The 25168-nt window shown below is 36.5% G+C and overlaps 1 protein-coding gene and 1 long non-coding RNA gene across 8 annotated transcripts in view; one reads left to right on the top strand and one right to left on the bottom strand.

The window, feature by feature from the left end:
* The window catches only part of LOC132695242 (uncharacterized), a 41361-nt gene extending 21911 nt beyond the window's left edge, over window positions 1–19450 (bottom strand). Inside the window, exon 1 of the long non-coding RNA XR_009617793.3 lies at window positions 19253–19450. This is a non-coding gene — a long non-coding RNA (uncharacterized LOC132695242). The remainder of the gene's footprint in view (window positions 1–19252) is intronic.
* The window catches only part of SOX5 (SRY-box transcription factor 5), a 1011771-nt gene that overhangs the window by 487221 nt on the left and 499382 nt on the right, over window positions 1–25168 (top strand). The window contains exon 1 of one of the 7 annotated variants that reach the window (XM_060659533.3): window positions 19468–19824. The exons of the other annotated variants lie outside the window; for them this stretch is intronic. The gene's annotated coding sequence lies outside the window, so the exon portion shown is untranslated. Of the gene's footprint in view, window positions 1–19467; window positions 19825–25168 lie in introns of those variants that run through there. 7 annotated transcript variants of the gene reach the window in all.

The raw sequence follows: 25168 nt of genomic DNA, 5'->3' as shown, positions 1-25168 counted from the left end.
TGCCAGTATACAAGGAACAAAGTGATGTTTCACCACCATATAGAGCACAGTCTCATAGACACAGACAACCACCAAATAGATGTTTAAAAAAATTAAATTTATTATGGACCAACTTTATTTAAAAATTATAGTGTCTTGGGGTGCCTGGGTGGCTCAGTTGGTTAAGTGTTCGACTTTGGCTAGGTCATGTTCTCATGGTTTTCATGTTCTCATGTTCTCATGGTCATGTTCTCATGGTCCCTGCATCGGACTCTGTGCTGACAGCCCAGAGCCTGGAGCCTGCTTTGCATTCTATGTCTCCCTCTCTCTCTGCCCCTCCCTGCTCATACTCTGTCTCTCTCTCAAAAATAAATAAGCATTCATTTTTTTTAAATTATAGTGTCTTACATTTATGTAGTATAAAATGTTTTAAAACCATTTCTCATTTATAATATTATATTTCATGTATTTTAGAGCAGTTTGTAAACTTTAAAAAGTTGGGTTTATACAATATATGAATTAAGAGTACATGCCCTTTCTGAGTGAACTGATCTTGTGCCATAGCTACTGGATGTCCAGAGATAAATTTAATACCTACTATAGCAGTGTCCATAAGAGCTATCTTGGGTACTTGATGCATTCATTGCATTATAGCCTCTTGGATGAGTTTTGGGAACCTCCATTTTTAACAAGCAAACTAGACAATCTAATGTTGGCTATGGGAGGACCACACTTTGAAGAATACCATACCTATTAGGCAGTTTATTAGAAGGGACCTCAAAGCCCATTCTAAGAATTGAACACACATGTCTTATAGATGCCTACAATTCAACAAATGACACTGATGGTTCATTTGATTTGTTTTTTAGGCCATAAAAACTGTAAGATGAATGAATATGTTATGGGCCCTGAGCTTAAGGATTCTTCAGTTTATTAATACCATAGAACTCTCTGCCATTTTATACCTAGCTGTCATGCTATATCGTGTGGCATTTTCCATTTATATACTACTTTGTATCCATTTACATAGTACTTTCTATAACTTACTAAATTGCCTCATTGACCCCACATATATGAGTTTCTTTTTTGTTACATATAGTTGTCATTACAGATGAAAACAGAGGCTCAGTGAAAACTGTTAAGGAGGCCAAATTCATAGGGCAAATATGTGTCAGAGATAGATCCTCTAATTCCAAATCCAGAGTTGTTTCTATTTCATCACATTTATGTGCCTTATTAATATTAATTCAAAAGTTAGAGGATTTCTTTCACCTACCACAGGTATATTATAATATCAGAAATTCTTCAATCTGTATAAAAGTTGTAATATACCATGTTCCCAGCCATTGAAAAATGAAATCATTCAGCATCCTTAAGTAAAACCAGATGCCTCCATTGAGAATCGCAAGGATCTCTCGTAATAGGATTACTTGTACATTCCAGAAAGTTATGACAAATGACAAATGAACTAATACTAGGAAATAGCATATAGACGTGTTGGGAAGGAGCCAATCTGTGACCACCTCCACTCTAAATATTTCTTGCATTAGAGACTCTTCTTAGTGGAGGTAGTGCCATTACTAGGGCTTATTCTTTGATTTACTGTGTCTATTATCTGTTCATTCATTTGTTCATTCATTCATTCTTTCATTCATTCATTCAATAAACATTTACTGAGTACTCATATATACCAGAACAGGACTAGTCACTAGTTATAAAATTATGAATAAGACATGTTCTTCCCCAAATATGAAGCAAACTATATGTAATTACCACAGAGATGTGAATAAGGGCCTATTCTGTGATTTCTCAACTCTTGACAGTTACCAGTGGAAATATTGGTTGGAGAAGTGAGTGTGTGGGTGAATTCTTCAGAAAGAGTTGAAATTTGTTATAGCTACACATCTGGCAGTACTTAAGAATTATGAATGATTTCATGTTTCCATGGACACATGGTATGTTATAACACATTATGTAATATGCTGGTTGATAAAGCACTTTATAATAGTATAATTGTGTGCCTTTCTTCCCTCATTCTAAAATTACTCCATACACATTCTCACAATATTGTCCTTAGATTTATTGTTAGGATGTTTTTATTATCAATAATAGCAGTGGTAACAATAGTCTATCATTGAAGAAAATGAGACACAAAATAACTTGCCCAGGGCCACCCCACAAAAAATTGGCAGTATCCCATGGCATAATTCTCTGTTCAGTTTCTAAGCTTCAAAACTTCTTTGAAGGAATTGCTAGCCTGGGTATTTTGTTCATTTAGTTGCATATAACATAGTGTGATGCTTCATATAAGCACAGAATTTTCCAGGGGTGGCCCACTGGCAAGCTTGAACTTTTCAGGGCCATGTCTTTAGAGCGCTGTCAGAAGGCCCCACCCTTCTGCTGCCCACCGCTTTTTCCATAGTTGAAGAACTGGTCTATAATCATGGTATGAGTCTTGGTTGGCTTGATTTTAAGACTCGGTAATACATTCCTTCATCAGTCTCTGTCACACAGAAACGTTTAGAGCTACCAATAGTTGACCAGTAGTCCACTTAGTTTCTTTTTGGCAAATATCTGCATTTTTCTTACAGAGCATTCTCTAATGTAAACCCACAAACTTAACAGTGTTAAAGACCAACTTAGCTGAAACCAGAAAGATAAGTCAGAGGTAAGGTGAAAATCTTTTCAGACTTGATTCCAGTCAATGCTTATTAGCTCTGCAATAGAGGGCACAGGAAAAAAAGAATAACGTTTGAAGTCAGAGGAGAATTATCTTTGCTTAGATGGGTCATGTCAGATTCATGTCCCTTTCTTGCTGTTGTTGTACATCCATTTGCCAACTACTCTGTCAGGATGCAAGTTGACTTCTTGGGCTTAGGAACCTACAGTGTGTGACACCCTTGCTAATATGATGATTGATGACAATTAGTTGATTCAGCTATTTTAATATTGCTTTGTTTCTTGAATATATCTTCTTTTCTATGTTTTTTTTCCTCTCCCAAATCACTGTATTAAAAAAGAACAAAACTCCCGTTCGAATACAGCAATTATTTGAAACCATTTTCAACAGAGCAAGAGAATACTTTATATAGTAATGACTGGCAAAGCCGTGTTTTAATGTTTTTGTGATTGACGCAGTGGTACACAACAGTTCCTGTGGAACCATTCTTGCTTCTCACGTTATAAGGCCTGTTCAAAGAAGGAAGCAGAAGAAAGTTTCTTTTCTGTGAAATTGATGCAATGGGTATATGGCAAACATATAAACCTTAAGTGACTCAGTTATTACCAGAGATGTAATTACTGACCTTAGACTTTTGGATGACATGGAAGAACATTTTCAGAACCAGATTGCTTAGTTTTTTGCAAGACCTTATGTTTAGAGCCTTGAGCTTTGTACAAAAGTTATCAATGACACTATAGTAGTAGCAAAATAAAGTGGGCCTTGGTTTTTATAAAATGTTATTTCCATCTGGATAATCATTTGATATATGATTGAATATTTTGACTATAAAGTGGGCACATGGTAATAATTGCTTCCGGATCCTTTGGAGACACAGTGAGACCAACTAGAAATGCAAACATTGGCTGGGAAGCAAGAAAAGCTGACTTTTGATGTTTCCTTCTTTTATTTCTTTCTTTCTTTCTTTCTTTCTTTCTTTCTTTCTTTCTTTCTTTCTTTCTTTCTTTCTTTCTTGTTTAATTTACATCCAAGTTAGTTAGCATATGGTGCATTAATGATTTCAGGAGTAGATTCCTTAACGCCCCTTATGCATTTAGACCATCCCCCCACACACAACCCCTCCAGCAACCCTGTTTGTTCTCAATATTTAAGAGTCTTTTATGTTTTGTCCCCCTCCCTGTTTTTATATTCTTTTTGCTTCCCTTCCCTTATGTTCAACTGTTTTGTATCTTAAATTCCTCATGTGAGTGAATTCATATGATATTTGTCTTTCCCTGACTAATTTTGCTTAGCATAATACCCTCTAGTTCCATCCATGTAGTTGCATATGGCAAGATTCCATTCTTTTTGATTGCTGAGTAATACTCTGTTGTGTGTATATATGTATATGGTGTGGTATATATGTGGTATATATGTTTGTGTGTGTATATACATATATACATCTTCTTTATCCATTCATCCATCGATGGACATTTGGGCTCTTTCCATAATTTGGCTATTGTCAGTAGTGCTGCTATAAACATTGGAGTGCATGTGCCCCTTCAAAACAGCACACCTAGATCTCTTGGGTAAATACCTAGTAGTGCAATTGCTGGGTTTTAGGGTAGTTGTATTTATAATTTTTTGAGGAACCTCCATACTGGTTTCCAGAGTGGCTGCACCGATTTGCATTCCCACCAGCAGTGCAAAAGAGATCCTCTTTCTCCGCCAACATCTGTTGTTGCCTAAGTTAATGTTAGCCATTCTGACAGATGTGAGGTGGTATCTCATTGTGGCTTCGATTTGTATTTCTCTGATGATGAGTAACGTTGAGCATTTTGGTGTTTCTTAATACTTAATACTTAGGGCTTCTTAAACCTTGTCTCTCTCTTCTTTGACTATGCCTGGTATAGGGAAACTAAACCATGGCAATTTCTTTTCTCTTAGTTCTGGTTTTCATTCAAGATCCATAATTTTGGGGGAAACCTGACAACAGTTTCCTAAAACACCTAAAATAACAAGGGAAATAGCTAACATTTGTGGAGCACTTACTAATTCTAGGTATTATCTTAAGTTCTTCATATACATTATCTCTCTAAAGTGATTTATTAGACTGAACCCCTTTGGTCATAAATGACAGAAACCCAATTAAAATATGCTTGAACATAAAGTGGAGGGAGTATTGTTGATTCATATAAATAAAAATTTCAACATCTCCTTAGTTTTAGGCATGACCATCCCAGGGCGGTTTTTCTCTCCTCTCATGTTTTTTTGCCTTTCTCTGTGTTGGCTTCATTTCTTTTTTTTTTTTAATATGTTTTTTAATGTTTTTATTTATTTTTGAGAGAGACAGAGACAGAACGTGAGTGGGTTGGGGCAGAGAGAGAGGGAGACACAGAATCCAAAGCGGGCTCCAGGCTCTGAGCTGTCAGCACAGAGCCCGACGCAGAGCTCGAACTCACAAGCTGTGAGATCATGACCTGAGCCAAAGTCAGACACTCAACCGACTGAGCCATCCAGGCACCCCTGTGTTGGCTTCATTTGTAGGCAGTATTTGTACATATGATCTCTGCTCACGCAGCCTCAATCTTTTGTCCTAAAATTCTATTTATTTTATCAATGTTTATTTATCTTTCTGAGAGAGAGAGAGAGAGAGAGAGAGAGAGAGAGAGAGAGAAAGAGAGAGAGAATGCCAGTGCATGAGCAGGGGAGGGGCAGAGAAAGAGGGAGAAAGAGAATCCCAAGCAGTGTCTGTGCTGTCAGTGCAGAGCCCAATGTGGGGCTTGAACTCATGAACCATGAGATCATGACCTCAGCCACAATCAAGAGTCTGATACTCAACTGGCTGAGCCTTCCAGGTGCCCCTATCCTAAAGTTTTAAAGTTATGTCTTCTTTCTCCATAGTTCTATCACAAGTCCCATATAGGCCACCTATTGGTTTGGCTTGTTTGTTGGGTTATCCCTGAACCCACCCTTGTGGCCAAGAAGATAAGGGGCTTTTTTGTCCAGGACATGGTCATATGCTTGTGTCTTGTTTGAGAATTTTCCTCCTTCCTCTAGGAAAAGATGAGTTGTTTATTAGAAGACAAGATGCCAGGCAGGCCAAAACAACTGATATCCATGTCAACAGAGCAGTATTGTTTTTTCTTTTCTTTTCTTTTCTTTTCTTTTCTTTTCTTTTCTTTTCTTTTTTCTTCTTTTTTCCCCCTATTTTACAAACAAGAACTTTACCTAAGCTCACATAGCAGAAGGGAACTGTAACCCCATCTGCCTAATTGTGAAGCCTATGTGCCTACAAGAGAGGTAGCAAAGTTGAGAGTATAAGACTTGAGTCAGAATGTCTAGGTATGGTTTCTGACTATGTGACTTAAGGCCTAGCTCTGTTACCTTGAGGAAGTATGTAATATCTTCAAGCTTTGGTTTTATTATCCATAAAATAAAAGTATTAATTGTATCTACTTCCTAGGGAAATTGTGAACATTAGATGATGATGACATAAATGTATAGACTTCTTTCTTTGTATGGTTCCTAGCATATACCATTATTACGGTGTTTTTGTTGTTTGTTTTGTTTTGTTTTTTAACTTCAGTATAGATAACACTTATATTACTTTCAAGTGTACATTATAGTGATTCAACAATTCTATACATTACTCAGTACTCATAAGTGTACTCTTAATCCCCTTCACCTATTTCACCCATCCCCCTCTCCACCTCTCCTCTGGTAACCATCTGTTTGCTGTCTTTAGCTAAGAGTCTTTCTTCTTTGTTTTATTTCTTAAATTCAACATGTGAGTAAAATCATATGATATTTGTCTTTCTCTGACTGACTTATTTCATTTAGCGTTATATTCTCTAGCTCCATTCATGTCTTTACAAATGGCAAGATTTCAAATTTTTTCTATGGCTGAGTAATATTCTGTTGTGTATATATATATATGTGTGTGTGTGTATATATATATATATATATACACACACACCATATCTTCTTTATCCATTCATTTATTGATGGACATTTGGGCTGCTTCAATAAACATAGGGGTGCATATATCTTTTGGAATTAGTGTTTTCATATTCTTTGGGCAAATACCCAGTAGAAAAATTAATAGATTATGTGATAGTTCTATATTTAATTTTTTGAGGAACCTCTATACTGTCTTCCACTGTGGCTGCATCAGTTAGCATTCCCACCAACAGTGCACAAGGGTTCCTTTTACTTCATATCCTTGCCAACACTTGTTGTTTCTTGTGTTTTTTATTTTAACCATTCTGACAGGTGTGAGGTGGTATCTTATCATGGTTTTGATTTACATTTCCCCGAAGATTAGTGATTTTGAGCATCTTTTCATGTGTCTGTTGGCCATCTGTATGTTGTCTTTGCAGAAATGTCTGTTCATGTCTTCTGCCCATTTTTTTTTTAATTTTTTTTTTTAATGTTTATTTATTTTTGAGACAGAGAGAGACAGAGCATGAACAGGGGAGGGTCAGAGAGAGAGGGAGACACAGAATCTGAAACAGGCTCCAGGCTCTGAGCTGTCAGCACAGAGCCCGACGCGGGGCTCGAACTCACGGAACGCGAGATCATGACCTGGGCTGAAATCGGACGCTCAACCGACTGAGCCACCCAGGCGCCCCTCTTCTGCCCATTTTTAATTGGATTATTTGGTTGTTGTTGTTGTTGTTGTTGTTATATAAGTTTTTTATGTATTTTGGATACTAACCTTGTATCAGATATGTCATTTGGAAATATGTAAAATATTATTATTTTTTCTCTTATTCAGCTAGATTGCTTTCTATTACTCTGTCCTCCAGGTCACTAATTCATTCTTCTGCTTCCTTTAGTGAGTCTCTTATTTATCTTATCTTATTTATTTATTTATTTATTTATTTATTTATTTATTTATTTTAGTAGGCTCCATGCCCAGCATGGAGCGTGAACTCACAATGCCTCCATTGCAAGTCGCATGCTCTATGGATTGAACCAGCCAGGTGCCCCTCATCTAATGTATTTTTTAATTTCAGTTATTGAGTTCTTCATCTCTGATTGTATCTTTTTCAAGTTTTCTTTGTTAAGGGTGTCACTGAGGTCCTCTACTCTTTTCTCAAGTCCATTGAGTATCCTTATGATTATTACTTTACATTTTCTATCAGGCGTATTGCTTTCTCTGTTTTGTGTAGGTCTCTTGCTGTGATCTTGTCCTGTTCTTTCATTTGGGACATATTCTTCTGTTTCATCATTTTGTCTAACTCTCTGTATCTGTTTCTATGTGTTAGGAAAGTTAGCTATGTCTCTTGCTCTTTAAAGTAGTGACCTTATTAAGAAGACATCCTGCTGTGTTCTGCAATATAGTGTCCCCTATTTACCAGACACTGGGGCTTCATTGATGTTTCCTATGTGTGTTACTTGCACCCTTCTCTTGTGACTGAGCCACTCTTGACTTAGTTCAGTTGTCTGCAGTGGCTCTCTTTGCTTGTTGTGGACAGGGTTTGGTCCCTGCATTGTTAGTAGGCCAATGTGGGGTTGCCTAGGGCTTAAACTGAGCCAGACCAAGCATTTGCCCAAGATGCAATGGCACCTCCTGCAAGAGAACATGGGGGTGGAGCATGTGGTGCCAGCAAGAGGTATACTGGTGTGAAGAGATCTGCAGCTCTGGGAACTGAGGCAGGCTGTTTGGAGGGGGCAGATCCACAAAAGTGAATAGTGGTGGGACACACAGAGTTAGCAAGGTTTGTATGGGTCTGCTGTGGTAGGGAGCTGAGGTCTGGATGGAAGGGGGAACACAGGAGAACACAGGAGCAAGGCTCACCGTTAGCAAATTAGGTGGTGAGTGTTGGCATAGTGGTGGTACCTGCAGGTGTCTGTGTGTTTATGCTGGAGGGTGGACGAGGTATGTAGCATCCCCCAGCTCCTTTGTCCCTGGAAGTGTCTCCCAGTGATCCTTGCCCCTCCAGCATATGCTCTGAGATTAACAAATCTCCATCCATATGCCCCAGGTATCTTTCAAACTGCTGCTTCTATGCTGTATCTCCCTGGGGGTAACTTCTTGTGTTATCTCTTCAAATTGGGGACTCAGTTTCCTCTTCCTCTCCTTCATGTCCCATGAACCTGCTGATTTTTAAAGTGCCACGTTTTAAGCCTCACTAATTGTAAGAACTCAATGAATTTGGCGTCTTGGTTTTCAAAGCCAAATGTTATGGGGATTCATCTTCCCTGTGTGGGCTCCCTGGTATGACTCTGTTTTTCTCTCCTCTTCATGCCCCAGTGTCCTTTCCTCCTGTGGACAGTTCTGTGGGACCATTTAGCTTCTTTTAGCTTTAGCTTCTGACCACATTGTTGCCCTTTCTACTCTCTTCCCTGTGGCCCCTTCTCTACATTTAGTTGTGGAGTTTGTTCTGTCAGTCTTCAGGTCATTTTCTGGGTTATTTACACTGATGTGAGTGCTATCTAGTTGCATCCCTGGGAGAGGTGAGGTTAGAATTTTTCTGCTCTTCCATCTTCCTTGGAAGTTTTGTTTTTGTTTGTTTGTTTGTTTTTAATTGCAAACCTAAGACACAAATCACCAGTTCTGACTACTTTTATAAACTCAAACCGTAACCTGACCGAAATCCCTAGTTTCTCCCATTGCTTAGTATGTTCAACTCCCTTCATTTATTATTTTACATTTTACATTATTATATTTTACATTTTACATTTATTTTCATAGTCTGGTTATTTTTGTTTGGCTCTTTAATCATTACTTAATGAAGAGATTAGGTTGTACAGAAAGGGAAGCGTATCCTCATCACCTTCACTATATCCTTCATAGTACTGAGAAACCTGTATCAAGTATGTACGCAGTAAATATTTGTTTTCATTTGCTTTTTTTATACTTCTGATTGTGGGTTGTGTCTTGAAAGACTATCCATAGAGAATTAGCAGGGGAGACATGATTTCCCATTTCCTGAGCTTTGTTGGTGAATCTAAGATTGAGGTTGGGGCTGGGGGTCTGATCTAGGTGATTTGTAGATGGGGAAAATATGCTCCTGGCTGCAATAGGAATATACACCAGCAGAGAAAACACCTTCCTGGGCTCCTAAGAAATCATTCATCTTTCCTTCCCATTGATCTTATTTTCATACAAAGTTGAGGCAGCATGGTGAGACTAGAATTTTCTTTGGAAAATCCATTAAAAAAACAAACTTAGGACTGGGCAAGGAGAGTTTTCTAAATTGTTTCAATTATTTGCAATGTCCAAGTGCCAAATGGGGGCTTTATTTATCTTAAATGAAGAAAATTAGCTATTTAGCAAGTTCACTCTTCCACCCACAAATCTTACTTATTTCCTTTTGAAATAATTACAGATTTCGGTTGGTATAATAGGAATGTTTTGTGTATGGATTTACTGTCAATGAAATACAGAAGAGCTATTTTCCAAGTAAGGTGAAATTTAATGCCAGAATTTCAGTATTTAAATGTCTTAGAGATTAGACTGTAATGATAAAGATGATGTATGATATGCATATAGTATATGTGTATATAGTACTGTATATATAATTACAGAGAGAGAACCTATCTGGCAAGTGATAATAGTGAACTCCTTAAATGTTACAATAAAATGAAACAGCATAGTTAGATTAATGCAATGTTTCTTGAATCCTTGCTATAGACTATTCAAAAAGGAAGCACATAGTTGAAATACCTCTTCATGAGAATCACGGAAGGACCCTCAACATTATTTGATTCTCCCACCAGAAGTGGCTTCAACAGAGCCTTGTATAACTATGTGAACTGCCTGAATTATTTTATCTTTTAATGGGTTTATTATAGCAACCTGGTCAAGGTTCAAGATCACTCACTCTTTTCTTCTGGTGGAACATAATTTGGCCACTCATAAACTGTAGCATTGGACTGCAGCCTAAAGGCTAAAAAGCCTATATCTTTCAACAAACCTAAGACAGTAACTATTCCCTCTATATTTACAGATTATTTTTTTCTTTGCAAAAGTAATAACACTCAGTAAACAAGAAAGTGCTGCTAGCATTTTGGAGTTTTCAACTAATTCCTCAGCAAAGACAATTTACTGTACCCTGGTTGTATTTAGTATAAAAATAAGAGGAACTTCCTAGAGACAGAAGTGATTTTTCTAGTTGGTTACCTACAAGGAGATGTATTGATTTCTATTGGTAGTACTCGTTTCTGCCTACAGATGTATGTTGTGTCCAGGGGTTCAGAAAACAGGGCTTTTAATTCTTTGTAAGTAGTAGCATCCTATGAAAGGTATTTTGTTGTTGTTTTAACTGCAACTACAAAAAATATTGCACACATCAGTTTAAAATGAATTGACCTTTTGTTTCAAAGAGGGCGGTGTGTTGCTTGTTATAGAGTGACTCCATTTGCCCATGCAAATAAGCACAAAGCCAGGATATTATCAGGCAATGGCAAAATTAAGAGGTAGGTCAGATTTAATGGAAACATCTGTCATTAACCCTTTTACAGAAACTGCCTCGGGGAATCCTTGCAGATAAAAGCTATGCTAAGCTATCTTACCTTGCTTTGCAGAGCTGCAAAGGGATGGCAGTCCTAATGTACAAATTCTGTTCAGAGGATTTAAAGAATGCCGCATTTTAGAATTTGGGAGAAAAAAAGGCTTATTTTGTATATTTTCCTCTTTACAAAAAAAGTAAAAGACTATGGAACAATTAAGGCTGTTGCTAATTTTTAGATTTTCCACCAGCAGACTTCTTCCCTGATGGTTACATTATGCCATTCCAAGAGTGTCATCTTATTAATACCTCAAATCACAAATAATATATTTAGGTACTATTTCCTGAATTAGAAACAAAATTAGAAGTAGAAATTAGAAAAAAATAGAAACAAAATTAGGAAAACAATGGTATCCATAGCTGCAGATGATAATATATCTTTGCCTATTTTATGCAGTGGTAATAAAAACTTGATTTCCTTAACTGAACATTTATTGAAGGTAATTCAACTTAACAAAAATTTAACAGTCACTTGGATGTCATTTATTTATATTTCTCTAAATTATCGGTTACTAATAACAGAAACATATGAGTCAGTTGGTTTGCATTTGCGATGAAATTGAAACCACAATTTAAGATTACGAGTCATACAATAAACTGCATTTGAAAATAGTTTTTTTAACTTATATAAAGTGAACACAAGTGTTAATAATATCTATTTCCTAGTTAGTAAAGAGAGGGGAGGAAAATCCCTGAATATCTTCACAGGAAAAAAAACTAAATAAAAAACAATGCTTCTGGTGCTTTTCATTATGTTTATTCACAATACAATTGCCCTTAACATTATTTCATTCCATTTTTCTCTTATATTTTTATTTTCACATTTGCCTTCATTGTGATATTTTATTAATTCCTTCTTAATTCTATCTTTGTGTTTTTTCTTCCTTAATTCTCTTTGTCTTCACACCATCCTATCATCAGTGTAGCTGGGCTTTTACTTTCTTTTTTACCTCTTTGAAAATAGGATGTACCAATTACATTGTACCCCTCTTTTGATGATTTCTTCTAAATAAGATTTCAAGCTTATCTAACTAAAACAAAGAAACAAACAAACAAAAACCATTGTAAGATGAACAGAGTGGACGTGTACTTTCCCTTTTGGGGGGACTTTTTATACAATGTGTGACTTCATTCCCTTGAGTAGGAGGGACCCACAAATGTTTGTGCAAGCAGTTGAATGATGAACCATTTTAATCTGCACCCAACCTTCCCAAACCATGGGGTTGAATTGAGTTGAACTTTTCTGAATATTACTTTGGGTAGATTAAGGACATGAAAGAGAATTAGAGCAACCATGGATGATGAGAACAGAAGGCAAGCTGAGGGCCAAACACAAGCTAGCTGCCTGCCCCCCCCCTCCCCCTGCTCCACCAGGTAGAATGTGTGTGATTTTCCTCAAGCACACATGGCTGCCAAGAACAAGGAAAAGGAAAGAAAACAAATGGTTAACTGATAGAGATCACAGTCATGCAGGACATGAGTCTCCATCTGTTTATAAATACCAATAGCCTAATCTCCAGAAACCTATAGACTCAGTTTCCTAGAGCCCCTAGTATCACCCTTCCCTCCATAGTGATGTGGGGGAACAAAGACAAGAAGGAAATGGCAGGTAAAATTAAATTTCCTTATGACCTACAGCCCATTGCAGCTCTTTCTGACCATGGATCCTGTCCCTTTGCTTTAATAAAATCCCCTTTTTGCACCAAAGATGTTTTCAAGAATTCTTTGTTGGCTGTCAGCTCCTAACTCCGCCCCCCTCCATCACTCCAAAACCTCATCATTGGATATATATCTGCTTTTTAAAAATACAGTATTAATTTTTAATGTTAAGCATTAGTATGTTTGAGAACTGTTTTTGAACCACAAAACCAGCCAAGTAATGTCAAGTTTCAACTGTAGAATTAAATGGACTTGAAAGCATCTTATGCTGTTTCAGAATTCATCTATTACTTTTATATTAGTCAAGAGTTAGCAATTTATTTCAAAATGTAAATCATGTCTGTTGCTTTCTGTGCATGCATGCGTGTGGATCCATATCAGTGGGTCCATCCCTTTTGGACTGTGTGCCCCTCAAAGCCTTTTTGCACTGACCATTTTGTACAGCATTTATTTCAACAATGTGTACAATTAGTCATCTGATTAGTTGTTGTTGTTGTTTTTTTTATGACAAATGCTTTTAGTGGGCACTTGTATGCTAATGCTTGAATTTTGTGTGTAAATCTAAATGTACAGGAGGGCTTGGCCAAGAGCAGTTTCAAAACAGTTGCAGCACATCTGACCCTAGACCTGATTAAAGATCAAGAACATTCAATGCTATCTTATTCCAAATCATAGTGCTGTAGGCTCTTGGTCCCAGAGGCAAGTGTGACCTGCTTAGTCAATTGGTAAGTAACACAGATTTTGTGGAGTATGTGTTACTTTCAAACAGCAACCAGAAACATGGTATTTACCAATAAGATTTTCTTTTTATTCAGCCATGGCCATGGTATGTCCTAGATGTCATTGCATTTTGTTGTTGTTTCCTCATTTATAATATTGTTCGCATTTAATAGTTGGACAAGATGTTTCAGGGATGTTGAAATTTGGCTGAAATGTCTATTTTGAAGGAAATTTTACTTTTTAATTTTTATTAGGTTTTAATGATTCTCTTCTAAGAACCTTTTGGTGATTAAATAAATGTTCAAAGCAAGACCTGTGAGTTAATAAACATCTTGTTTCTAGTTCACAGGGGGAAACACTATGCATTGAAAAGAGGGTATATGCCATCCAGGATGGTTAAGATTTCTCTTTGATCTTTGCAATTTCTTTGTTACAAAGAAAGCTGTGAAAATCCCTCTGTGGTTTATAATTTGAGGCAAGACAATGATTTTTCTTTTTCCACATCCTGTGAACAGTTGACTTGTACCTTAAAGACCCCTATCAGTTAGCTGCACTGTTGGCAACCCTTGCCACATTGTATCTCTCTTTGATAATCAGGACATGAATCCTTAGTTTCAATCAATAGGTGCCTCTTTCTTGAAGGAGTTATCTGAAGTAGAAGAAGCAGTTTTCCTGACCGATGGGCCTACTGGGCCTAAATCTAGATTCTTAGGATGAAACATTCTATTGCTGATTTTTCCCCCCAAACCAAAGAAGTTCATTGTTATGCTGACATGACATTTCAGAATGGTCTACTGGAATTCTCTTTTTACGTTCATTTTTTGAAAATTTCAATTTATTGAATTGCTTTTTGAATATCATTATATGGTTCAGAATTCAGAAAGTATAAAAATGTGCACAACAAAAATTTTTTCCTATTCTTGCTCTCCGTTTACCCAGTTGCCACTCCCCTCACTCCTCAAAAGTAACGGTTCTAATTGGAAATGTGTATGTTCTTCTGGACTTTCTTTACTTGCTGATGCTTTTTTAATAGGTCATACCTATTCTCAGTCTCCCAATTTATACATGTCCTTGTTCACTTGACGTTCATAAAGTGTCTTACTATGAAGTGACATTTAACAATGTGCATGTTGAATCTGGGTACTTTTTGCTTGGCTTTGCATTCATCTTTCCACTTATGTTTTGAAGAGACATTTCATATTTTCTTTGCTCTAATTCTGGTTGCCAGGATGGCTGAATGCCATTCCTGGAAGGGGTGTGCGTTAGAGTTGGCACAGACAGAACCACTGGCACAGGAAAAGGAAACCATTCCTGTGTCAAGGAGATTTATCTATTCATTATTTTAAAAATTATTATTGTTACCATCACTGACCATTCATTGTGTGTGACCCGTGGCTTGGGTACCATTTTAAACAAAGAACAAGGCATGTTCTCAACTGAGCGTGTTGGGGCTCTATCTGTGGTCAGATTATGATTTTGGTGGCCAGACCTTTCCTTTACCAACAAGTAGCAAATAGTCCAATATTATTGTTTTCAAACTGTCCTCCAAGGAAGGCAGTAGTTTTTTTGTAGATGATCTGAAAGCCATTTAGTAAAGGGAGGAGAAAAGAACATAACCATACTACTTTTAGCCCTTTTCTAAGTCTTATCCTTGTAAGATTTCTATTGAAGAAATATTGCGACAGTTAAAAAAAAAAAAAAAAAAAAAAGTTTGAAATCCACTGCTGTAGAAGAGTAAATGCCCTAGCTGGAGTTACAGAAATCATGTTCTTTAGTCTGGCTGTGGCTCATTTTTGATTCCATGTTGCATGGGGTGCAACAATCTGATGAGAACAAGTTGTACCCCACTTTGCAAAACTGATATGATTTTGGAAAAGTTGAATGTAAATGTGTGTTATCTAATTGACTTACCCTTTTCATGCACTAGAGAAAAATCACTGTTTAGAGGGTTTCGGTGGGCAGTTTTTTGTAAAGGATTTCTTTATGAATGAATAATGTCCTATGTTATGTTGTCTGGGTTTGAGCATTTTATTTATAATTTCTTTAAGGGAAGAGCATGTATCCAATAAGAGAGAGTATGGTAGCATTGACTTCCTAAAATACTTGAAAGGTGTAACATTAAGGGATACAATTATCAGAGGGAAGAAAAGAAGCAACAAAGGATTGGAAGGAGTTTTACTTACAAGTAATGTGTAAAAGTGGTTTCTGAATTTTGCTGGAGTACAGGAGGAGAATGTAGCAGCTAGAAGAAGTGAACTGGCAGTAATTTGAAGATGAGAGAATGGAGAAGATGATCTAGTTTAGTGAAGAGTTTTTACTGAGAGATTAATGTCTGTAATGAGGATTTTGAAAGCACCTATATCATTTTCTTTATGATGTTTTGACTTTAGTATTTGTTTACAAATTAGGGAAAGTAAGCTATCTTAAAATTAATAAGATTAAAACATTAAAGTTGTTACTTCACATTTGGAAGTCAGTCCAGTTCATTTATGTAGCATCTGGTTAGAGTTTATATGTTAAAATATGACTGTATAAACAATGTTTCACATGTCATCAGCATTGAATAAATGATCATTGAATCCTCCTAAATGACATTCACATGTATCCCAATAATTCTAACGGCACTAGCTGCCTTACCATTAAATAGGTTTCACAGCGGTTAAAAATCAAGATAGGAACTTCACATTTTGTGTGTAAATTAGTAAGTTATTTACAGATGTCAGTAACATATTTAAGAAAACTGAACAAGGGCAATAGCAGAAAAGACATTAGTTAACATTGGAAACTATTGTTTCAATTAGCTAGGTAATATTAAACATATTGAAGGTGATAGAGGCAGAGATTGTTCATGTTGCAATGTTTCTTAAATTCTATTTAAACTGTAATAAATTGAAAGTCATGCATAGATTCTTTGCTTAATGCAGTCTTCTGTTTACTTTGTTTTATTCATAGTTTCTATCATGTCTTTTTAAGTTTGAACTACATTCTCTGGGTCAGGCCCAAAGGAAAGGCCACAAACAGTAAGCTTCTAGGGGTGCTTCACATTGAAGAGCAGGTTGAGGAAGAAGAGGCAGAAAAAGGCTGAGAGAGGCCAAGCAAGAAGTGGGGAGAGTCAAGCAAGAAAGATGAGGGTGGCAAAGAGCTGAGGAGGTTGTGTGCGACAGTCTTACCTGCTAAAGAGTGGTTAAAGAGCATGAGGACAGAAAACAGGCCAGTGGATATTGGAAATTCAGTGGCTATTGGTAACCGTTGCGTAAACAGCTTCTCTAAAAAGGTAGGAGCCGAGCATGTGCAGCGGGTTGAAAAGGATACAGGAGATGAGTGAGAAGAGGCACTAAACTTGGCCTGGCTTGCAGGCAATGTGGTTGTTGGTGAAAAAAGAAAAGGAAGTGAGAAATAAGAGAAGTTGGGTCAACAAAAGATAATATGACTACTTTACCACTTTGTGTTTTATAGCTATTTGTGACAAATAAACTCCCTTTGAAGGCATTTTTTTTTTCTCTCTTTTCCTAAGTTACGTTAAAGGAATCTGGAATGGTTGGCACTGTTTTCCAAAGAGTTTTTTAACAATTTGCTTGTGGTTTTTCACTTTTTGTCTACTATTTTAACTATAAAAAATTGCTTAAATGGATATTTTTGTCTTCAACCAGGCGTTCATCCTCACCATGAGCACCGTATAGTAATGGGGCATTATTCTTTAATTTACTCCTGAGATCTACTTGCTAGAATTTTCCTTCCTTATTCTGAAGTTAGCTTGGGCTATAATTTTGTGTGTCAGGGAAGGTGTGTACCATATATGGCTTTGGTTGTGACTTGGTGTCAGGGTTTTGCTAACCTTGCAAAAGAATTGTGAGTCTTTTAATCATTTTAATGTTTTTGGGGTGCTTAAATAAGAAAAAAAATTCTCATTCAACTTAGTTTTGTTAGAACCCATATAAAATTACTTGAATCAGAAAGAAAAAAACCCCAACTACCTGTGTCTGGCATTTTTAAGAGATGGATCTTCGATAGTCTTTTCAATTTCTTCTATGGCCATTGGCATATTTAAGCTTTCTATATCTTCTGTCATTTGGTAATATTAAAGAAATATTATTATTATATATTATTATTATTATTTAATATTACATATTAAAGAAAATGATTGTTAGGATGAGGGAAATGAGTATGTTTTAGTCTAAGGAGAAGGAACCTAGTGGATGAATAGGAATTTATGATAAAAATAGACCCAGGAATCATATAATTAAGGAGAAAAATTATTCTGGTAAAAAGAGTGGTGGAATTAAGAATATAACTGGAAGGACCAGAAAGAATCAGAGAACACCTATCCTTCTACTTGAGAGAAGGACGTAAGGAAGGGCAAAGATAGACCAAATTTAGAGGTGGAAGAAATTGATACTTAAAGGGGAAACAGAAACAAAAAGAAAAAAAAAAGATTTATTCATTTATTCTCTGCCAGGCATTGTGTAATGTCTTGTGTAGAAATAATCACACTTAATCTTCATATAACTCTAGAGAGCAGGCTTTATTCTCTCCATCTGTATCTCTGGCTAAGGACACAGACAGGTTCAGTAATTTGCCCAAAGTATCAAGTCTCAAAACTGTGAAACTTGTATTAGTATTTGTTCAGTATGATTACAGAGGTTTTTAGGCAAAATCTCAATCTTTGTTTTCTGTGATTGGACAGAATTGTCTACTAGTAGGCATGTATACTTGTATTTGTACAAATTTGCATGTAAGTACACAACTGAACATAGACCTTATGTGTATCTAAATATCCAAATATATTAGGTGTATATATATAATTCATGTAAGAAAATAATCTAAGGATTTAGTCTAGAAGGATCCCTCTCCAGGTGCTAATGATAATATCAATCATAATGGTAACGGCTTCATTTATTGAGCAACCACGTATTTGCTGACAATTTTCATTTCTTATATTTCTAGTTTCACTGTCATCATAGAGAGTAGAACTGTTATCACCATTTTTATGGATGAGCTGATTGAATCTTAGAGAATTTCAGAAACTTGCCCTGAGTCATTTTGGTATATTCCTGAGTAGGCATTCAAACCTAAGTTAAAGAACTGTACCTCTCTATACCAAGCATTACCTTTTGTGTGACATTCACTTATTAAGATTACCTAGGATGTGCTTTTCTTTTCATGGAAGCCACTCGGATGATTACAATTTACTTCTCAGATTTAACCCTGTGAATCTTCGATTCTTACAAGAGTTTTTGTTATGACTCTGCTTAGGTAGGTATTCTTTGCCTGTGATTGTCTATTTGAACAATCGAAATAAAATAAAACAGATTCTCATTTTCATTTTGCTAAAACGGCTAGCTCAGTCCTGTGCCCAGGGTATACACTCATCTAGTGTCTGTCAATGACACTTATGATTCTCTGGGGAATGCATGCCTACTCAAGAGGACTGAAGAAACTTTACACCTGCCTATTTGTACAACAATGAAAATCGTAGCATTTTTTAAAAATCCTGTGACCATAGGACTCGTGATTTTTCTACATGGCAGAAAATGATTGAATGTAGACTTTTGCAAATTCGCATTTCAAGACACGTCAAAGGCATTTATAATGATCATATATAGTCGCTTACTTATCCACTCCCATTTCTTTCTCCCTTTCACTTTTATGCCTCTGCGCCCACAGCATGTGAAAGCATTGAAAGAAAATAAGAATCTTAAACTCATAAACATACCTGCTTACCATCTGGCAGGCATCCCAGCAGTCTGGTGATCTCCTTAGTTATCCAGCAGATAGTAGAAAAACAAGAGTCCTGTGAAGATTTCACATGTTGCCATATCCCTGCCAGATGGTGATTTGTAAAACATGGACAAATTGCACTGGCTCCACTTCCCTCCGACAATCACAACAGAAACACTATAGCAATGGTGTTTAATTTGAAAGCAACTTCAACTGAGTAACTTTTAAGGTATTAACATCTGAAGATTATCAGGACAAAATGTGTCATTATCTCCAGAGAGCTGGTCCTTCACAGGCCTGCTAGTCTGTCCACTGATACTTCTAGGATTCTCCCTTTAAAAAAAAAATCTATGGAGGGTTGGGAAATGTCAACATCATGGGACACTTGATTACTACCTACTGATTCTTTGCCACAACATGATGTTTTTCTGTCATCTAATGATGGGCTGCAGGACTAAAAACTATATTGACAAATTTGACAATTGGGCAACCTACTTCACATTGGAACATGAAGAACCGAATCTGAGTAGAAGCAGGGAATTCTCCCCTCTAAGTGTTAATAAAACAGTAAGTACTTCTAAAATAATACTTTCCCACTGTTTTAGTTGTTCTCTGTGGTTGTCTACACAATACTCAAATCGTTGGTCAGTTTAGAGTAAAATGTCAAACAAGTGGTTTAGCATTGGGTAAATAAACTACCAGTGTGTGGTTCTAATGTTTTCCAGCAAGTTTTCCTCTCAAAGCATAGTTGGCCAAAGAGGGAGGTCTTTTCAACTCTAGCAATGATTCAGAAGTCCCCCTGGATCCAGGAGACCAAAGCTTTGCCACTATTTAGGGAAGATGATAGGAGACAAACAACTCTTCTTTCCTGTTTTGGTAGCTAGATTTGTTTAGTAGTTTGTTGACTAGGGAATATGCTGCCTATTTCATCTGATGATACGGATACAAAGGTGTTACATACCTCCATTTTTTTAGTGAGGGTTTTATTTAAAACAATTTTTTTAACATTTATTTCTGAGAGAGAGAGAGACAGAGACAGAGACAGAGTACAAGTGAGAGAGGAGCAGAGAAAGGGAGACACAGAATTCGAAGCAGGCTCCAGGCTCTGAGCTGTCAGTACAGAGCCTGATGTGGGACTCGAACCCACGAACCACCAGATTATGACCTGAGTCAGACACTTAACCGACTGAGCCACCCAGGTGCCCCTGGCGAGAGTTTTATTAAGATATATTTAAATAATAATCCCTTCATTTAAAGGGTTATTTTTAGCACATTTGTAGTTTTGTAAACATCACCATGATCAATTGTAGAACATTTTCATCATCTCAGAGAGAAATCCCATACTCATTAGCAGTCATTTCTCATATCTCCCCCAACATTTTCCCCCTTGCCTCACAGCCATAGATAACCACTAATCTACTTTCTGTCTCCATACGGTTGCCTATTCTGGACTTTTAAATCAAATGGAATAATACAATATATGGTCTTTTGTGACTGGCTTCTTTCATTTAGTTTGTTTTCAAGGTTCATCCATGTTGTGTGTCAAAACTTTATGTCTTTTCATTGCCAAATAATATTTCATTGTATGGATGTACCACAATGTATTTATCCAGTTATCAGTGGATAGATATCAGGGTTGTTTCCACTCTTTTATGAAAATGTGGCTATGAACATTTGGGTACAAATTTGTGTGTGTGTGTGTGTGTGTGTGTGTATTATATATAATATATGTATATATATATATATATTATAATATATATATATACAAGAGTGTATATATATATATATATATATACACACACACACAGAGAATGTGTATATATATTATATATATATGTATATATATATATATATAATATATATATATTTCACCTGGGTATATACCTAAGAGTGGAATTTGCTGGCTCAGTTGGTAACTCTATTTTTAACCTTTTGAAGAATGAAGGGACTGTTTTTGTTTGCAACTCCTTATTTTGTATAAGTGAGATACATAATTGGACTCTAGATACACTAAATTTATGTAAACTAGAATTTTAATTGCTATTCCAGAATAATTAATGGATGTGGATTTTAGAATTAGACACTTATAAGAGCATCTGCTTCGCTCAGTTGGTTGAGCATCTGACTCTTGATATTTGGCTCAGGTCATGTTCCCTGGGCTGTGGGATTGAGCCCTGTATCAGGCTCTGCCCTAAGCATGGAGCCTGCTTAAAATTCTCTCTCTCTGTCTCTCTCTGTCTTTCTCTGTCTCTTTCTCTGTGTCTCTCTGTGTTTCTCTCTTTTTCTCTCTGTCTCTCCCTCTGCCCCTCTCCCTTGCTCTCTCTGAAAAAAAAAAAGTAGACATATGCAAATTTTAATCCTAATGTTGCTGCATGTAAACTCTATGATCTTGGGCATATTTCCAATATATCTTAAATTTTAGTCTATTATCTATGAAATGAGGATTATAACACTAATTTTTCCTGGAGTTTGTATGCATGCAATGTGATACTGTATCAGAAATCAGCTATAGTGCAGTGTTGAAAATAGTAAACTTCTAATCAATGTTATTTTCTTTTAACACATTGTTTCCTGGTTTTTGTTTTGTTTTGCTGTTTTATTATTGTTGTTGTTGTTGTTTCCTTCTGTGTACCTGAGGTGTAGGGAGAATTAAAGGAGAAACTTTTGGTGGATGATTTAGGTGTTCAGGTGAAGGCCTAATTGTCTGATTTATCAGCACCTTGGAGAAAATAATCACATTTTTATGTGTACCTTTTAGGACTATATTTATAATTTAATAATCAGAAAACATTGAAAACGATGTATAAAAACATTATTTCCTTTACCTTTTAAAAACTTAGTGTTAAAAATTGAGACTTGTGTTGAAATTCTTATGCAGCTGTGTCTACCCTGTTCTAATATTTACGGGCTCGTTTCACATGTAGACCATCTCATAAAGAATTGAAATGACAAGCAAGTATGATTCTGAGGAATAATTTCTTTTTTGTTGTTGTTGTTTTAGCTGAAGTATACTTGACATATAACATTGTGTAAGTTTAAGGTGCACTGAGAATAATTTTTAGTTGGAGTTTCAGAGTGAAGCATTTGTATAGAGAAAGAATTTGATACTGGGCTGTTGGCCAACCCAGTACAGTGATGTCCACTTAGTTCCACAGAGATGAGTGGGGGCTTCCTAGAGGAAGTGTTATAAGTCACAAACATCTAAAGTCTTTAAGATACCATTAGGGATGTCCTCCTGACTTCAACATAAGCCATGCTTACAGCACACAAAACGATATAAGTGTTGAAAAATCATTAGCAAAGTGGATTTCATCATCTTCCCCAAGAATGGAATACCCATGTGAAATAATTTTCTGTGTGCAAAATCCAGCCTTATGTGTAATCTAAATGCTTTTTGCCTTATTTAAAGGCCATTTCCATTGAATCCATTTTCCTGAGTCAAAAGTTGTATTAAAGAGCATGACAATCTGCTAAAAAAATAGAAAAAGTGTATATCTAGATTAGCCAGTTTTCTCCCTGTTCCCTAATCTTTAACTTTCCCAGAGAGGTTTTGCTCAGCATAAATGGTGTGACCACAGTAAAACCAAGATGTTTTCTTTTACCATGTCTTTGGGTGGTCATCCTGCTGACCCTTTGAAACTCTAGAGGTATTTGAAAAAACTAAGAAAGTTTTATTCACACCTCCAAAGGCAGGGGCATGGGAGGGGGTGGGGAGGGTGGGGAGTGAGGTAGGAGTGGGGGGTGGAGAGTGGGGTAGAAGAATGGAGGAGATATAAATGGGTTAGGAGATAGGGTTCAGCTATATTCTTGTAATTCTTGTTTTGTCTTATAAGACAAAATTTCAAACCTTTTCATGGCTTCAAGTCTTAAGTTTAGGTATCATTAAGTTTCTTTTTATTAATAATGAGTTTGACTTTACTAACTGTATGCACTATCACAATTCCTCTGTGTTTTTGTGTCAAGCCAAAGAGGAATATTTGAATTCCAGTAATTATTCCAATTTAAATTATTAAAAACACACTACAATTATGATATCACAAGTATTAATAAGCTTTGGAAACCCTTCTCCCAGACAACTCATGCTTTCTTTTAAAACTAAATTTAAATTTCAAGCCTAGATTACTTCACAGTGTCATTTTAAATCGATAACATCTGGAACGGGGGCTAAGTTCCCCTTTCAGCTCTTCAGAACAGATTTCATTTCAAACCCGCCAGAAACTTAGACCTGCTGCAAGATTAACTTTTGCATCACTACTTTTTTTTTCTTTCTTTTTTTATTTTTTTTAAATTCTCTCCTTGCCCACTCCTCCTCTCTGGTTGTATTTTCTTCCTCTGCTCTTAAATGTGTCTATTACCCTCAGGCTTTGACCTTGGGCAGACTGTGAGCACAAAGTCATGTTATTTAGAGTGAAGTAACACCAGTAGTCAGGAAGGAACAATGTAGTTCAAGCCAGATAAAATAAATCTCTCATTTCCTGTCAAGGGACTGAGCCAAAAGCAATGATGAGAGACAGAGGGGGCAAACCGCCACAACTCGAAACACAGACGCTTGGGATAGACACAACCGCAGGCCTCCTTTGAATATAGACAACAAAACCAAAACAGCCAGAGTGACAGGAGACACATAATAGCTGTGGGATAAACCAAAACATAAAACGGAGGGGGATCTGTGCAATTCCCTGGCCACAGAAAAGATATATTTGAATTGCTTGAGTGGAGAATCTTAAGGACAACAGTGATACATATGGGGAATTTTCCCTGTAAAGATTGGGAGTTTCACAAACTTGGAAACATACCTGTGTAGCTGCCACTTTTGACCAAGTCAGCTTTAGAATGAAAGCCATACATATTGATTTGTGAGTAAATCTGAGCTGCACATGGAAATTTGCAAGTAGCCTTGGGAAGGAATTCCCATATCCAGTTCAACAGACTTACATAGTGGTTATCACTGTCCCCAAGCTATCACTGTCCAAGAAAGTTGCGTTTTGAAATGACCACTGATTTATTAAACAAACACCAATAGAGTGCCTGCTGGTGCTGTTTAAAGTTATTTCAAATATTTAATCCTTTTAATCCTTAAAACAACTCTAAGAGGAGGCATTATTGTACTCCTATTTTATAATTGAGAAGCTTGAGAGGTGAAGTAACTACTTAAAGTCACATGGCTAGTGAGGGATAGATCCTGGATCTGAAACCAAACAGTGGGGGTCCAGAGTCTACTCCCTTAATTACTATGCTTGGCTAATACACAGCTATACTCCACTAGCATGACATATTACTAATCTTAGTTGTTTCCAAGTCCTGCTCAGATTCTTTTGAAAGCCATTATTTGTTTCAGAAGCACAATGAGACTTCTGAATGCTCACATCAGATCCAGAAGAAAAAAAAAAAAAATTAGTGAGAACATGCTACATTCATGAACAATGTTGAGTATTTCACTTTTGTCCAAAGCTCTTCCAAGAAAGTAAGGGACTCAGAGTTCATTCATTCATTCATTTGTTCCTTCAATAAATGCTCATTATTGAGTGCGACTACATGTTAGGCACTGTGATGAGGACAGAATAGTCTCCTGGCTGACGTATAGTCAGTCAAGGATGCATTTGAGGTCTAATTTGTTACAGCATATACGGTGGAGAAATCCTCATGAGGACAGAAGAGTCCTCAAAGATGAATACTAGTTTATATTTGGAGACAGGATTTTTTTTTAACTCAATAGGATAAATACCATTTGAATCAAAAATTTAGAAGTTATCATGTGGAGATATAAACTAAGATTGTGTACCCAAAGACTCTGAACAAGTGTTCAGTAATATAACTGCTGTAATGACAAGGGACATACATACTTAAGAAAGAGAGCATGCCTCATTTTGAGAATGTTTCTAAGAAGCATAAAAATCTTAATATGTACTCT

The sequence above is a fragment of the Panthera onca genome, chromosome B4 (genome assembly GCF_046562875.1).
Source record: "Panthera onca isolate mPanOnc1 chromosome B4, mPanOnc1 haplotype 2, whole genome shotgun sequence".
NCBI classification, from domain to species: domain Eukaryota; kingdom Metazoa; phylum Chordata; class Mammalia; order Carnivora; family Felidae; genus Panthera; species Panthera onca.
Note: the sequence above shows the minus strand (reverse complement) of the source record. Positions and strands in the feature narration are given on the sequence as shown.